This window comes from Nicotiana attenuata, chromosome 1, assembly GCF_001879085.1.
Source record: "Nicotiana attenuata strain UT chromosome 1, NIATTr2, whole genome shotgun sequence".
NCBI classification, from domain to species: Eukaryota; Viridiplantae; Streptophyta; class Magnoliopsida; order Solanales; family Solanaceae; genus Nicotiana; species Nicotiana attenuata.
In genome coordinates this window covers 16639162-16656720 of record NC_031989.1, presented here as the reverse complement: position 1 = coordinate 16656720, position 17559 = coordinate 16639162, and the positions used below count along the sequence as shown (strand labels likewise).

At 47.7% G+C, this 17559-nt stretch overlaps 1 pseudogene; it reads right to left on the bottom strand.

Moving 5' to 3' along the window:
• LOC109233413 overlaps window positions 1-15054 on the bottom strand; it is a 22497-nt pseudogene extending 7443 nt beyond the window's left edge.

Here is a 17559-nt window from a genome sequence, read left to right as displayed (position 1 = left end):
TTAAGACTTCCGCTATTAATTAGTTTTGTTGTTTTATATTGTTGTCATAAATTGTTAAAAAGAATTGTTTATTAATGGAAGAGTAATCAAAATGGCTTGCCTAGCTACTACGAGTAGGCGCCATCACAACCCCCAAGGGTGGGAAATCCGGGTCGTGACAAGTTGGTATCAGAGCACTAGGTTACATAGGTCTCACAACTCACGGACAAACTTGGTAGAGTCTGAGGGATCAGTACGGAGACGTCTGTATTTATCCCGCGGAGGCTACAGAGCTGGGAAAAAGTTTCACATTTGTTCTTTCTAGTCGTGCGGTTCTGTTTCTCAATGCTAATTGGATTTCCACTCTGTTCTTTCGCAGATGGCGAGAACACGCGCTTCTTCATCTACCGATCAGCAGTCCGAGCCCCAGGCAGCTCCCGCTAGGGGCAGAGGGCGAGGACGACGCCGTGCTAGAGGCCGAGGTAGGGGCAGAGCTCAGCCCCAAGCAGCAGCACCAGCGGCGGAGCCTCAGGTTGACTTCGAGGTTCCGGCCCCAACCGCAGCAGTTCCGGTGGGCCTAGCTCAGGTCCCATAGGGGTTTATTGCTACCCCAGTTCTTCAGGACGCTTTGGTCCGGTTAGTGGGACTCATGGAGAGTGTCACCCGAGCAGGATTGCTTCCTGTAGCACCAGCCACTTCTCAGGCTGGAGGAGGAGCCCAGACTCCTGCTACACGTACTCCGGAGCAAGTAGCTCCCCAGGGTCAGATTCCAGTGGTTCAGCCAGCTATTGCAGTTCAGCCGGGGGTAGTTGCTCAGACCGGCGATGGAGCGGCTATGTCCGCAGATGCTTTGTGGAGGCTGGATAGGTTCACCAAGCTCTTCACTACTACATTCAGCTGTGCTTCCTCTGAGGACCCACAGGATTTCTCATATAGCTGCCACGAGGTTCTTCGGAACATAGGCATTGTTGAGTCCAATGGAGTTGATTTTGCTGCATTCCGCCTATCTGGATCCGCCAAGACTTGGTGGAGAGATTTCTGTTTAGCCAGACCAGCAGGGTCACCGTCTTTTACTTGGAATCAGTTTTCAAAGTTGTTCCTAGAGAAGTTTCTCCCCGTTACTCATAGAGATGCTTATCGGCGGCAGTTCGAGCGCCTCCAGCAGGGTTCTATGACGGTCTCTCAGTATGAGACCCGGTTTATCGATCTAGCTCGCCATGCTCTTGTCATACTTCCCACCGAGAGAGAGAGGGTGAGGAGGTTTATTGATGGTTTGATTCAGCCGATTCGTCTCCAGATGGCTAGGGAGACTGGTACTGAGATCAGCTTTCAGGAGGCGGCCAATGTGGCCCGCCGAGTTGAGATGGTTCTGTCACATGGGAGTGGTCACGGGGGAGACAAGAGAGCCCGTCATTCTGGCAGATTTAGTGGTACCTCATCTGGAGGTAGAGATTCGTATGGTAGAGGCCATCCTCCTAGGCCCTTTCAGTCGGCCTTTCAGGTTTCTCACGGTACATCAGGTGGCCGTGGTTCTCAGGCATACTATTCCGATCACCAGTCACTCAGTGCACCACCAGCTCCTATCAGCGCACCGCCACTTTAGAGTTTCCGCGGAGGCCATTCAGGTCGACAGGGACAGCAGACTCAGCAGCTGAGGGCTTGTTACACTTGTAGTGACACGGGTCATATTGCTAGATTTTGCCCTCGAGCACCGAGCAGTTCTCCGCGCCAGGATTCTCGTGTCATGGTCCAGGCACCAGGTGCTCCACAGCCAGCCCAGCCAGCTAGAGGCGGGGGTAGAGGTACTAGAGGTGGAGGTAGAGGTCATAGAGGTAGAGCCCACACCGCCAGGGGTGGAGGTCAGCCAGCAGCAGATCGACGTAGGGATACGGTTCAGGGTGGTGGGGCCCAGCCCCGTTGTTATGCTCTTCAGGCTAGGCCCGAGGCTGAGGCTTCAGATGCAGTCATCACAGGTACGGTTCTGGTTTGTGACCGAGATGCTTCGGTACTATTTGATCCAGGGTCTACGTATTCTTATGTTTCATCTTATTTCACACCATGCTTGGTCATGCCTAGTGATGCATTGGGTGTTCCTGTATATGTGTCTACACCGGTGGGGGACTCTATAGTAGTCGACCGAGTTCATCGTTCGTGTGTTGTAGTGATTGGGGGTCTTGAGACCCGTGTAGACTTGTTCCTCTTAGATATGGTTGACTTTGATATCATTCTGGGTATGGACTGGTTATCACCCTATCACGCCATCTTGGACTGCCATGCCAAGACTGTGACCTTAGCCTTGCCGAACATGCCTCGTTTAGAGTGGAGAGGCACTCCAGTTTATTCTACCCGCAGCGTCATTTCGTACGTGAAGGCTCGACGTATGGTCGAGAAGGGATGTCTGGCCTATTTGGCCTATGTTCATGATTCTAGTGCTGAGGTTCCTCATATAGATTCTGTGCCTATTGTCCGGGAGTTTCCAGATGTTTTCCCTTCAGACCTGCCGGGTATGCCACCCGGCAGGGACATTGATTTCTGTATTGATTTGGCTCCGGGCACCCAGCCCATTTCTATTCCTCCATATCGTATGGCCCCGCCGGAGCTGAAGGAGTTAAAGGACCAGTTGCAGAATTTGCTTGAGAAAGGTTTCATTAGACCCAGTGTCTCTCCTTGGGGTGCGCCGGTGTTATTTATCAAGAAGAAGGATGGGTCAATGAGAATGTGTATTGATTACCGGTAATTGAACAAGGTAACGATTAAGAATAAGTATCCACTGCCGAGGATTGATGATTTGTTCGACCATTTTCTGGGTGCCAGGGTATTCTGCAAGATTGACTTGCGATCTGGCTACCATCAGTTGAGGATTAGGGCATCCGATGTCCCTAAGACAGCTTTCCGTACTCGGTATGGGCATTATGAGTTCTTGGTCATGTCATTTGGGTTGACCAATGCCCCAGCAGCATTTATGGAGTTGATGAACCGAGTGTTCAGGCCATATTCGGACATGTTCGTGATAGTCTTTATTGATGATGTTTTGGTGTACTTCCGCAGCCAGGAGGAGCACGAGCAGCACCTTAGAGTGGTTCTTCAGACTCTGAGGGATAGTCAGTTATATGCCAAGTTCTCCAAGTGTGAGTTCTGGCTGAGTTCAGTTGCATTCCTGGGTCACGTTGTATCAGCTGAGGGTATTCAGGTGGACCCAAAGAAGATAGAGGCAATCAAGAACTAGCCTAGAACAACATCAGCTATAGAGATTCGGAGTTTCTTGGGGTTGGCAGGCTACTACAGACGGTTCGTGGAGGGATTTTCATCTATTGCAGCCCCGATGACCAGATTGACCTAGAAGGGTGCCCAGTTCAGATGGTCGGATGAGTTTGAGGCGAGCTTTTAGAAGCTCAAGACAGCTCTGACTACGGCACCGGTGTTGGTTTTACCCACAGGTTCAGGGCCCTATACTGTTTATTGTGATGCTTCCCGTGTTGGGCTTGGAGCACTGTTGATGCAGGATGGCAAGGTCATTGCCTATTCTTCGATGCAGTTGAAGATTCATGAGAAGAACTATCCGGTGCATGATTTGGAGTTGGCAGCCATAGTTCACGCCTTGAAGATTTGGAGGCACTATTTATATGGCGTGGCCTGTGAGGTGTTCACTGATCACAAGAGTCTTCAGTACTTGTTCAAGCAAAATGAGTTGAATTTGAGGCAGAGGAGGTGGTTGGAGTTATTGAAAGATTATGATGTCACCATTTTATATCATCCGGGGAAGGCAATGTGGTGGCCGATGCTTTGAGTAGGAAGTTAGCCAGTATGGGCAGTCTTGCTTATATTTCGGTCAGTCAGATGCCGCTTGCTTTGGATGTTCGGGCTTTGGCCAATCAATTTGTGAGGCTGGATATTTTTGAGCCTAGCCAAATATTAGCTTGCACGGTCGCTCGTTCTTCATTATTGGAGCGTATCCGTGATCGGTAGTTTGATGATCCCCATTTGTGTGTCCTTAGAGACACGGTGCAGCGAGGAGGTGCCAAGCAGGTTACCTTAGATGTGGATGGAGTTTCGAGATTGCAGGGGCGAGTTTGTATGCTTAATGTGGATGGGCTTCGAGAGTTGATCTTAGAGGAGGCCCATAGTTCCCGGTACTCTATTCATCCGGGCGCCGCGAAGATGTATCAGGATTTGCGGCAGCATTATTGGTGGCGTAGAATGAAGAAGGATATCGTAGCATATGTGGCTCGTTGTTTGAATTGTCAGCAGGTTAAGTACGAGCATCAAAGGCCTGGTGGTGTATTTCAGAGGATTGAGCTTCCCGAGTGGAAGTGGGAGAGGATCACTATGAACTTCGTTACCGGACTTCCGTTGAATCGGAAGAAGTTCGATGCAGTTTGGGTCATTGTGGATAGGCTGACCAAGTCAGCGCATTTCATTCCTGTGGCAGTCTCCTATTCATCCGAGAGATTAGCTGAGATTTATATCTGGGAGATTGTTCGCCTTCATGGTGTACCGGTATCTATCATTTCGGATGGGGGTACGCAGTTTACCTCGCGATTCTGGAGAGCAGTTCAGCGAGAGTTGGGCACACTGGTCGAGTTGAGGACAGCATTCCATCCCCAGATGGACGGTCAGTCCGAGCGGACTATTCAGATTTTGGAGGATATGCTCCGGGCTTGTGTTATTGACTTTGGAGGTTCATGGGATCAGTTCTTGCCTTTAGCGGAGTTTTCCTACAACAACAGCTACCAGTCGAGCATCCAGATGGCTCCTTATGAGGCTTTGTATGGTAGGCGGTGCCAGTCTCCGATCAGATGGTTTGAGCCGGGAGAGGCTCGGTTGATAGGTACGGATTTGGTTCAGGAAGCCTTGGACAAGGTCAAGATCATTCAGGATAGGCTTCGTTCAGCTCATTCTAGGAAAAAGAGCTATGCGGATCGTAAGGTTCGAGATGTAGCTTTCATGGTTGGTGAGCGGGTATTGCTCCGAGTGTCGCCTATGAAGGGCGTGATGAGATTTGGGAAGAAGGGCAAGCTTAGCCCTAGGTTCAATGGTCCGTTTGAGATTCTTGATCGAGTGGGAGAGGTGGCTTATAGACTTGCATTGCCGCCCAGCTTATCAGCCGTGCATCCAATTTTTCATGTGTCCATGCTTCGGAGGTATCACGGCGATCCAGCCCACGTGTTAGATTTCAGCACTGTCTAGTTGGGCAAGGATCTGTCTTATGAGGAGGAGCCGATAGCTATTTTGGGTCGGCAGGTTCGTCAGTTGAGATCCAAGAGTTTCCCTTCTGTTCGTGTTCAGTTGGCCCCTCCACTGGACCTTTACTGCAGAAATCCTCTTGGATATCAACTGGCGATCCTGCCTATCAATAATGGCAACTGGCTGCTCCTCATAACCCAAGATCCCATCCAGCTGAATAGTACTGAAGTCTAACACATGGGAAAAGTTGGCATGATACTTCCGAAGCATCGACACATGAAAAACCAGATGAACTCCCGACAAGCTGGGGGATAATGCAAGCTCATAGGCAACCTCCCCAACTCTCCTCAACACCTCGAAGGGGCCAATAAACCTTGGAATCAACTTGCCCTTCTTCCCGAGCCTCATAATGCCCTTCATGGGCGAGACTTTCAAGAGAACCTTCTCGCCAACCATAAATGATACATCACGCGCCATCAAGTTCTTAATTTTTCTTCAACGGGCCAAAATGCCCTAAAACTACTCGGATTGACACCAAATTTTACAGGCAAGTCTTAAATGATATTTCGGACCTGTACCGGGCCTCGGAACCAAAATAGGAGCCCGATACCTAGGAATCAATCATTAATTAGTTTCTTTAAATCCTTAAAACTTTAGATTAACAATTTCTAATAAAAATTCATTACTCGGGCTAGGGACCTCGAAATTCGATTCCGGGCATATGCCCAGGTCCCATATTTTCCTACGGACCCTCCGGGATCGTCAATTCATGAATCCGGGTCCGTTTGCTCAAAATGTTGACCATAGTCAAACTTAGCCTTTTAAGAAAATCCTAAGGAATCAAATGGGCATATTTCACCCAAAACTCTTCCAAATCCCGAACCAACCGTCCCCCAAGTCGTAAATTAGCTAAAGCAAGCACGGGAAGTTTTATTTAAGGGAACGGGGTTCAAAAAGGCAAAACGACCAGGCGGATCGCTACATTCTCCACCTCTTAAACATACGTTCGTCCTCGAACGGACATAAAAAAGTACTTGAGCTGCTGAATAAATGGGGATATCTGCTCCGCATGTCCTCCTCGGACTCCCAGGTCGCCTCCTCGACTGGTTGGCCCCTCCACTGGACCTTTACCGCAGAAATCCTCTTGGATCTCAACTGGCGATCCTGCCTATCAATAATGGCAGTTGGCTCCTCCTCATAACCCAAGCTTTCATCCAGCTGAATAGTACTGAAGTCTAACACATGGGAAAAGTCGGCATGATACTTCCGAAGCATCGACACATGAAAAACCATATGAACTCCCGACAAGCTGGGGGGTAATGTAAGCTCATAGGCAACCTCCCCAACTCTCCTCAACACCTCGAAGGGGCCAATAAACCTTGGACTCAACTTTCCCTTCTTCCTGAACCTCATAATGCCCTTCATGGGCGAGACTTTCAAGAGAACCTTCTCGCCAACCATAAATGATACATCACGCGCCTTCTAATCCGCGTAACTCTTCTATCTGGACTGAGCTGTGCGAAGCCTCTCTTGAATCAACTTCACCTTATCCAAGGCATCCTGTACCAAGTCTGTACCATAGAACTTAGCCTCACCAGGCTCGAACCATCCGATAGGAGAACGACAACGACGACCATATAGAGCCTCGTNTTCGATTGACGCTCGGGGCTCCCGGGCCCCGCCCGAACATACCGACAAGTCTGAAATCACGAGGCGGACCTACCCGAACCTTCGGAACACCCGGAACAACGCTAAATCTAGAATTTACCCCTTAAAACCAAATGAATCAAACATATGAACTTCAAGTTCTTAACTTTCCTCCAACGGGCCAAAACGCCCTAAACTACTCGGATTAACACCAAATTTTACAGGCAAGTCTTAAATGATATTTCGGACTTGTACCGGGCTTCGGAACCAAAATACGAGCCCGATACCTAGGAAATCAATAATTACTTAGTTTCTTTAAATCCTTCAAACTTTAGATTAATAATTTCTAATAAAAATTCATTACTCGGGCTAGGAACCTCGGAATTCGATTCCGGGCAGACGCCCAGGTCCCATATTTTCCTACGGACCCTCCGGGACCGTCAAATTACGAATCCGGGTCCGTTTGCTCAAAATGTTGACCAAAGTCAAACTTAGTCTTTTAAGAAAATCCTAAGGAATCCAATGGGCATATTTCACCCAAAACCCTTCCAAATCCCGAACCAACCGTCCGCGCAAGTCGTAAATTAGCTAAAGCAAGCACAGGAAGTTTTATTTAAGGGAACGAGGTTCAAAAACGCAAAATGACCAGGCGGGTCGTTACATTCTCCACCTCTTAAACAAGCGTTCGTCCTCGAACGGACATAGAAAAGTACTTGGGCTGCTGAATAAATGGGGATATCTGCTCCGCATGTCCTCCTCGGACTCCCAAGTCGCCCCCTCGACTGGTTGGCCCCTCCATTAGACCTTTACTGCAGAAATCCTCTTGGATATCAACTGGCGATCCTGCCTATCAATAATGGCAACTGGCTGCTCCTCATAACCCAAGATCCCATCCAGCTGAATAGTACTGAAGTCTAACACATGGGAAAAGTTGGCATGATACTTCTGAAGCATCGACACATGAAAAACCAGATGAACTCCCGACAAGCTGGGGGGTAATGCAAGCTCATAGGCAACCTCCCCAACTCTCCTCAACACCTCAAAGGGGCCAATAAACCTTGGACTCGACTTGCCCTTCTTCCCGAACCTCATAATGCCCTTCATGGGCGAGACTTTCAAGAGAACCTTCTCGCCAACCATAAATGATACATCACGCGCCTTCTGATCCGCGTAACTCTTCTGTCTGGACTGAGCTGTACGAAGCCTCTCCTGAATCAACTTCACCATATCCAAGGCATCCTGTACCAAGTCTGTACCATACAACTTGGTGTGACGACCCAAAGGGGTCATCACCTGTTTTCTCATTCATTCCGTGCTTCCGAGGCCTCGAAAACCTCATTTAGGGTTGCCTCGATTTGCGTGCGCAGTCCGGGCCCGTAGCCGGAAAGCTTAAATATGAATTCCGTGTGAAAAATACTAAATTTTGATATTAATATGAATATATTTGACTTCGGTCAACATTTTGGGTAAATAGACCCGGACCCGAGAAAAATATGGGACCCGGGCGTATGCCCGGAATCGAATTCCGATGTTCCAAGTCCGGGAAATGAATTTTTGAGTAAAATTGTTTTTCTGAAATTATCAAGGAAACTGGAAATGAAATTTGATTAAAAGACTGTGGTATCGGGCCCGTATTTTGGTTCCGGTGCCCGGTACAAGTCTTATATATGGTTTAAGCGCATTCTGTAATGTTCGGTTGAAATCGGACGTCGTTTGACGTGTTTCAGACTTAAAATGGAAAATTGATGTTTTATGAAAATTGGGAAGAATTCATGAGTTTTGACGCTTGATCCGTTGTTTTTGATGTTATTTTGGCGATTTGATCGCACGAGTAAGTCCGTAGGATTTTTGTGAGGTTGTGTGTATATTTGGTTTGGAGCCCCGAGGGCTCGGGTGAGTTTTGGATAGGCCACAGAGTGCATTTTTGAACTTGGAAATTTGCTGGTGTGATCTGACCTGCAGGCTTCGCATTGCTCGCAAATGCGAAGGTTCTCACATTGCACAGGGATCGCAAATGCGATCATAGCATCGCAAATGCGAAAGCTGGGACTTTCGCAAATGCGGCGCTTCTGTTCGCAAATGCGAAGTCCCCAAATATGCCAATGGTTCGCAAATGCAAACTTTTGTCCGTAATTCCCAAAGTAGCAGGTCGGGGTTCGCAATTGCGAACCCCAGTTCACATTTCCCACATCTTCAACCTGCATTTTTCATACATAGACGAATTTCAAGTCATTTTTTACCCCACTTTCAAAATACAACTCCTTAGGCGATTTTCAAGAACAAGTTTCATCCCAAATCATTTGTAAGTCGATTTCTACGTAACTCTTTCAATCATTAACATCATTTAACATGTTTTCAACTTAAAATCAATGATTTTCATGGGAGAAATTGGGGGTTTTGGGTAGAACCTAAGTTTTCTATAAATTGGGGATTTGGACCTCAATTTGAGGTCCGATTTTAAAACAAATTGCATATTTGAGTTCGTGGGGGAATGGGTAACCGGGATTTGGTTCGAACCTCGGGTTTTGACCACGTGGGACCGGGGGCGATTTTGGTTTTTTTGGGAAAAACTTTGGGAAATTCATTTTTATGCATTCAAATTGATTCATTTAGTGTTTATTAACGTCATTAAGTAATTTGTGGCTAGATTCGAGTGGATTGGAGGTGGAATTACGGGGTAAAGCCATAGTTGAGGCTTGAGTTGAGTTCAAGGCATCCAGGTAAGTGTTTGGTTTAACCCTAGCTTGAGGGAATAGGAGTTGAGTCTTATTTGTAACTTGCTAATTGTCGAGTACGATGTATAGGCATGGTGACGAGTCCTTATTTGCGGATAGTTTGGTTGTTGTTATGCCTTCCATGCTTATATGATGACTTCTATATATTGTAAAGACCTTGTGAAAGAAATTGTGATCTTGAAACTTCGTGGAGCATTGGCTCGGGTTGAAATACAAATTGTGAAGGTATATGAGATAAGTAACTCTTTGGAGCATTGGATCAAGTGATAATGTGAACATTGAGATGAAAGTGAAAGAAAGAAAAGAGTTCATGATTCATTCCCTTGACGGGACGTTGTCGGTTATTGATATTGTGCCCTTGCCGGGTTTTTAATTGTTGTTTGTGTTCCCTTGCTGGGATCTTTATTATTGTTTATTCATTCCCTTGCCCTTGTTTGTGATTGTTGATTGGGTGAGGAAGAGTATTAAAGCACGAAGGGTGATGCCGTGCACTGTTTGTTTATGGCAAGGAAAGAGTGTAAAGCACGAAGGGTGATGCCGGGCATTGTTTGCTTATTATGAGAAAGAGTTTTAAAGCACGAAGGGTGATGTCGTGCCGCACGATGTACCATTCCGTGCCGATTCTATTGATATATGTGAGGAATGAGAGTAAAAGCACAAAGGGTGATGCCGTGCACTGGTTGAATTCTGTTTCATTACGTACTATTGAGTTGTGCTGTATTCCTTTATTATTGGACGACTCTTATTTGGAATTTATTATACTCCCCACAGCATGTTTCCCCTCCCATATTGTTTATCTGTTTTGTATTTCGATTCCTGTATATATATATATATATATGAAATTGCACAGGTTTATGTGGTAGTCTGGTCTAGCCTCGTCACTACTTCGCCGGGGTTAGGCTAGACACTTACCAGCACATGGGGTCGGTTGTGCTGATGCTACACTCTGTGCATTTTCTTGCACAGGCCCAGGTTTCGAGCAGCAGCAGCAGCATTAGCACGGGAGCAGGCTTTCATTATCGTGAGACCCGAGGTAGCCTTGTAGGCGTCCGCAGGCCCGACGTCTCTCTCTTATTCTCCCTTTTAGACTGTTGCCTCTTTGTATTCGGGACAAACAACTTATGTGTTCTTTCAGAACCTTGTATTTAGAAATTCTTAGCAGTTCGTGAGTATTGTGACACCAGTCTTGGGTAGAGGCTTATATTGACTACTCCATGTTTTATTCAGTTTCTATGATTAAGACTTCCGCTATTAATAAGTTTTGTTGTTTTATATTGTTGTCATAAATTGTTAAAAAGAATTGTTTATTAATGGAAAAGTAATCAAAATGGCTTGCCTAGCTACTACGAGTAGGCGCCATCACGACCCCCGAGGGTGGGAAATTCGGGTCGTGACACTTGGCCTCACCGGGCTCGAACCATCCGATAGGAGAACGATAACGGCGACCATATAGAGCCTCGTATGGAGCCATCTGAATGCTGGACTGATAGCTGTTGTTATATGGAAACTCCGCCAAGGGCAAGAACTGGTCCCACTGCCCTCCAAAGTCAATCACACATGCTCTAAGCATATCCTCTAAAATCTGTACTGTCCGCTCCGACTACCCGTCGGTCTGAGGATGGAATGCTGTGCTAAGCTCTACACGGGTCCCCAACTCACTCTGAACAGCTCTCCAGAAATGGGAAGTGAACTGAGGGCCTCTGTCGGATATGATGAAAACAGGCACACCGTGCAATCGGACTATCTCCCGAATATAAATTTAAGCATACCTCTCTGATGTATAAGTAGTAGCCACTGGAATGAAGTGGGCCAACTTGGTCAACCTATCAACGATGACCCATACTGAATCAAGCTTCCGCAAGGTCCGCGACAACCCAACTACGAAATCCATGGTAATGCGCTCCCACTTCCACTCTGGTATAGGCATCTGCTGAAGTAGGCCACCCGGTCTCTGATGTTCATACTTGACCTGCTGGCAATTCAAACACCTAGCCACATACTCCACTATGTCTTTCTTTATCCTCCGCCACTAGTAATGCTGTCACAAGTCGCGATACATCTTCGTAGCCCCCGGGTGGATAGAATACCGCAAACTGTGGGCCTCCTCTAGTATCCTCTCCCTCAGACCATCAACATTAGGAACACATAGAAGACCTTGGAGCCGCAAAACACCATCCTCGCCAATAGAAACTTCCTTGGCACCTCCCTGAAGCACCGTCTCTCTGAGAACTGCCAAATGTGGATCATCAAACTCTCGGGCCTTTATCTCCCCCAGTAATGAAGACTGAGCAACCATACACGCAAGAACCCGGCTGGGCTCCGAAATGTCTAGCCTCACTAGTCTGTTAGCCAAGGACTGAATGTCCAAAGCTAGTGGCCTCTCCCCTGCTGGAATGAATGCCAAACTACCCATACTCTCAGCCTTTCTGCTTAAGGCATCTGCGACCACATTTGCCTTGCCCGGATGATAAAGAATGGTGATGTCATAATCCTCCAGTAACTCAAGCCACCTGCACTGCCTCAAATTAAGATCCCTCTCCTTGAACAAATGCTGCAAGCTGCGATGATCGGTATAAACCTCACATGAAGCCCCGTACAGGTAGTGCCTCCACATCTTAAGAGCATGAACAATCGCCGCCAACTCCAGATCGTGCAAAGGATAATTTTTCTTATGAATCTTCAGCTGACGGGAGGCATATGCAATAACTCGCCCTCCTGCATCAATAAACAACCCAAGCCAACGCGTAAAGCGTCGCAATACACTGTATACATCCCTGAACCGGAAGGCAACACAAGAACTGGTGCTGTAGTCAAGGCTGTCTTGAGCTTCTGGAAGCTAGCCTCGCAATCATCGGTCCAATGGAAAGGTGCACCCTTCTGGGTCAATCTAGTCAGAGGCGATGCAATAGATGAAAAGCCCTGCACCAACCGCCTGTAATAACCTGCTAACCCCAGGAAACTCCTGATCTCGGTCACTGAGGTGGGGCGTGGTCAACTCTGAACTGCCTCAATCTTCTTGGGGTCTACCTTAATACCCTCTCCTAACAAATATGTCCCAAGAATGACACAGACTCTAGCAAAAACTCACACTTGGAGAACTTAGCATATAGCTTCTGCTCTCGCAAGGTCTGAAGCATTACTCTCAGATGATGCTCGTGCTCCCCCAGGCTACGTGTGTATATCAAGATGTCATCAATGAAGTCGATGACGAAGGAATCAATATAAGGCCTGAACACCCTGTTCATCAAATCCATAAATGCTGCTAGGGCATTAGTCAAGCCAAAGGACATCACCAGAAACTCATAATGGCCATATCTAGTCCTGAATGCAGTCTTCGGAACATCCGAGTCCCGAATCCTCAGCTGATGGTACCCTAAACTCAAGTCTATCTTAGAGAACACCCTCGCACCCTGCAACTGGTCGAACAAATCATCGATACGAGGCAGCGGATACTTGTTCTTTATGGTGACTTTGTTCAACTAGCGGTAGTCAATGCACATCCGCATAGTCCCATCCTTCTTCTTCACAAATAGTATCAGTGCACCCCAAGGCGATACACTGGGTCTAATAAACCCCTTTGCTAAAAACTCCTCAAGCTGATCCTTCAGCTCTTTCAGATCCTTAGGAGCCATGCGGTAAGGTGGAATAGATATAGGTTGGGTGCCTGGAACCAAATCGATATAGAAATTAATATCACAATCCGGTGGCGTGCCAGGAAGATCAGAAGGAAACACATCGGCGAACTCTCGGACTACGGGAACTGAATCAATCGCCGGAGACTTTGTGGTGGTGTCTCGAACATAAGCTAGATAGGCCAAACACCCCTTCTCGTCCATACGTCGAGCCTTCAAGAATGAAATAACCCTACTAGGGGTACCAACTGTGGAACCCTTCCACTCTAACCTCGGCAACCCTGGCATCACTAGTGAAACAGTCTTGGCATGGAAATCTAGGACGGCGTGATATGGAGACAACCAATCCATGCCCAGGATGACCTCAAAATCGATCATATCAAGCAACATGAGATCTACTCTAGTCTCTAAACCACAGAATGTAACCATACAGGATCGGTAGACCCGGTCTACAACCACGGAATCGCCGACAGGAGTGGACACATGAACAGGAGTACCCAAAGGTGCAGGAGGAATAACCAGGAATCGAGCAAACGGTGATGATACATACGAATAGGTGGACCCTGGATCAAATAATACCAAAACATCTCTGCCACAGACGGAAATAATACATGTGATGACGATATCTGAGGCCAATGCATCTGGCCTGGGTGGAAGAGCGTAGAATCTGGCTGGAGCGCCGGCCGGCTGGCCTCCGCCTGACTGAGCAATAGCTGGCTGATCTCTCCCTGCCAGACCTCCACCTCTAGGACGGCCCATACCAGCCTGTCCTCCACCTCTAGGTGGTGGGGTAGCTGGCGCTGAAATCGTAGGCTGCTGGCCCTGCTGCACTGCCTTGCCCCGAAGCCTGGGGCAGTATCTCCTCATATGACCAAGGTCCCCGCACTCGAAACAACCCCGCGGTGCGGCGATCTGCTGACCTGATGGCTGACCCTGATGGCTTGCAGACCCACTGGAAGAAGCCTGGATGGCCGGTGGGCGGTGTGAACCCTCCGGCATGGCACTGAAGTATGGATCAGAAGAACCCTGCGGACCTGAATACCCACCGAGGAACCCTGAATAGCTGGTGGGCGATAGGAACTCTCTGGCATGGCGCTGAAATAGGGGTGCGCTGGAGCACCCAGAGCAGGTGGTGGTGCTGAATGTTGGGGCCTGCTGGGCTGCCCTCTCCCGAACTGTCCTCTGCCTCTAGCCGAGGCACCTCTGAACTCTCTGGAGAACCTAGCTCTCTTATCCTGCTGCATCTGCTCCCTACCCCTCTAATGATAACCCTCAATCCTCCGAGCAATCTCCACTACTAACTGGTAAGGAGTCCCCATCTCCACTTCACGGGCTATGTTGGCCCTGATGCCGGAATGTAGCCCTGCAACAAAGCTCTGCACCCTCTCTGCGCCAGTAGGTAGTATCATCAATGCATGGCGGGATATCTCGGAAAACCTCGCCTCATAATCAGTCACGGACATCTGGCCCTGCTCTAGATGCTCAAACTGATACCGCAACTCTTCCCTCTCGGAGGGTGGAATATACCTGTCCAGAAACAACTGTGTGAACTCACTCCAAGTGATAGGAGGAGAACCTGCTGCCCTACCCAGAACATAAGACTGCCACCATCTGCGGGCCCTGCCCTCAAGCTGAAAAGTAGTGAAGTCAACTCCATGCGACTCCAATATCCTCATGTTGTGCAGCCTGTCCCTACACCTATCAATGAAGTCCTGGGCATCCTCATGACGCTCGCCCTCGAAGACCGGAGGGTGAAGCCTAGTCCATCTATCCAATAACTTCTGCGGATCACCATCCGCATCTGGCCTGGGCTGGGGTGCCACTGCAGCAACCGGCTGAACCCCATCCGCTGGTAGTGCGCCCGGAGTCTGATACATTGCAGCTGCATGACCAGGAGCCTGAGCAGTAGGGGTCTGTGCTCCCCCTCCCGCCTGTGATGTAGCTGGATCTGCTGGGATAAAACCAACCCGAGTCATGGAATCCATGAATCGCAACATACGGCCCATGACCTCCTGGAATCCCGGTGCCGTCATAAAGTCCGCTGGGGTGGGCTCAGTTGCGGGCACCTCGCCCTGCTCCTCAATAATAGGATCTCTTGCGGGTCTGCTGGTGGTGCAACTAGAATAACTCTAGGACGCCCTCGTCCCCGGCCACGGGCCGTTGCCCTCTTCCGGCCTCTACCCCGGCCTCGAGCAACGGGGGAAGCAGCTCCGCCCGGGTCTAGCGTGTCCTCACCATCCGTGAAAGAGTAGAGAAGGAAACTTAGTACACCGACCCCTGCACGAGATGAGATAAATAAAGAATAGTTTTCCAAAAACCCTATAGCCTCTCAAAGACAAATACAGACGTCTCCGTATCGATCCGTAAGACTCTATTAGGTTTGCCCATGACTTGTGAGACCTACGTGAACCTAGTTCTCTGATACCATGTTGTCATGATCCCTTTTCTACAATAGGTCATGATGGCGCCCGACACCATTGTCAGGCCAGCCAATGCGAAAAAATACAATTAAGTTCTCATTTTACTTTTACTCGAAAATAAATATAACGGGTTCTCAGATTATAGTTAAGACCAGAATTGATCATAATGTATCAAAGTGGTTATTAAAGTCATAAAGTTATACAACCCCAAAAAAATGATACCGTCTACTAGTGTGTGCGCCAAGACCCGGTGTCACAACTAATGGGCAACTAGTACAATGTAAAAAATAATAATCTATCCTACTGTCGGAAATAAAATAGACAGCAAAAGTAGGAAAAAGACTCCATCAAGATGCCGAACACCACAAGGAAGGAGCAGCTCATCGTGGAAGTCTCGGACTATGAATTAGGGGCGCACACCGAGCCGATAGTCAGATGTACCTGCCTCAAACCCTGTACAATTAAGTACAGAAGGCGTAGTATGAGTACATAAACAATATGTACCCAATAAGTATCCCGTCTAATCTCGAAGAAGTAGAGACGAGAGGTCGACTTGACACTTACTAGGGTCAAATAATATAAAAAGATGTTCTGCTAGGCATGATAACCACAATTAATCAACAGTATGCAACAAGAGATAATAAGTCATGTCACTAGCAATTTGGCAGTTAACCGTACGCATTTCAATATTTAACAAAATGAGCCATGGGTAGGATTTCACACGTATATATGTCATGCGCACGTTTTGCCGAGGTCGACGACGCGATCCAACAGAAAAATAATTGTGCACTGCTAGAGGGTCGAATGGCGCGAACCATATATGCATTTTTTCTACCGAGGCGATCGGCCCGATCCACAAATATCAATTTAATTCAAGGAAGCACGTGAATGCGCATTTATTTCCAAAGTAATTCATACAAGTGTCCAATGAAGGTATACCATCGCTTACCTCTTTTCCAAGTCTCTAGCATATCCTAAGTGATCACATTAGCAATAAAATATGGAAACGATTACAATACAGCCTGATACGGGCCCTAAACTACCCCGACAATTAACAAAATAGAGCTACGCACGGATTCTCGTCACCTAGTGCGTACGTAGCCCCCCATATTTAACAACAAATTACTCAATTATTATACCTATGGGGACAATTCCCTCTTACAAGGTTAGAAAGGAGACTCACCTCGCTCCAAGGTGCACTTCCAATTGCCAAGAACAAGTTCAAGCCCTCAATCCGGAGCCGAACAATCCCAAACTAGTTAAATGGAGTAAAAACTAGTTAATATAGACTCACAAGACCGAATTCTAGCTATTCAAGAAATTTCCCAATCATTATCACAAGTTTCCTAATTTTTGACCCCGGGCTCACGTACCCGAATTACGAGATTTTTCGAAGGAAGTTGTTCTCTACAACCTAAGGATCAATAATATGTGGTTTCTAATTTATTTCATAACAAATTTCGTGGTTTAATCTATGTTTTATTAAAACCCTATGTTTAGCTCTAACCCTTTGATTTTTCTAAGTTCTAGTGTTAAACTAAGGATGGGTGGAATAAGCTTACCTCACAATGCTATGTGAAGACCTTCTCTCAAAAGCTCCCAAATCGCCCAAAGGAGTAGTGAAAATGTCATAAAAAAACTTAGAGCCCGTCTTTAATGAACCTCACTGGTTCAGTGATTTCCGCATCTGCTGTCAGGGGAGCGCATCTGCGAGAATGCGACTGCATCTGCGAAAAGGGGAGGGAAGGCTAGGACAGCATCTGCGGTCTCTGGGCCGCATCTGCGGCGCCGCTTCTGCGGCTTGGGAGCCGCATCTGCGAAAATGGCCTGGTCGCCCTGGGCCGCTTCTGCGATAGGAGGGCCGCATCTACGGTCCAAGAACCGCAGATGCGGTTATGACCGAAGCAGCAGTTCTTCAGCCCTCTTTCAAAATTTTCACTTCACTCGAGCCTCGTCCGATTG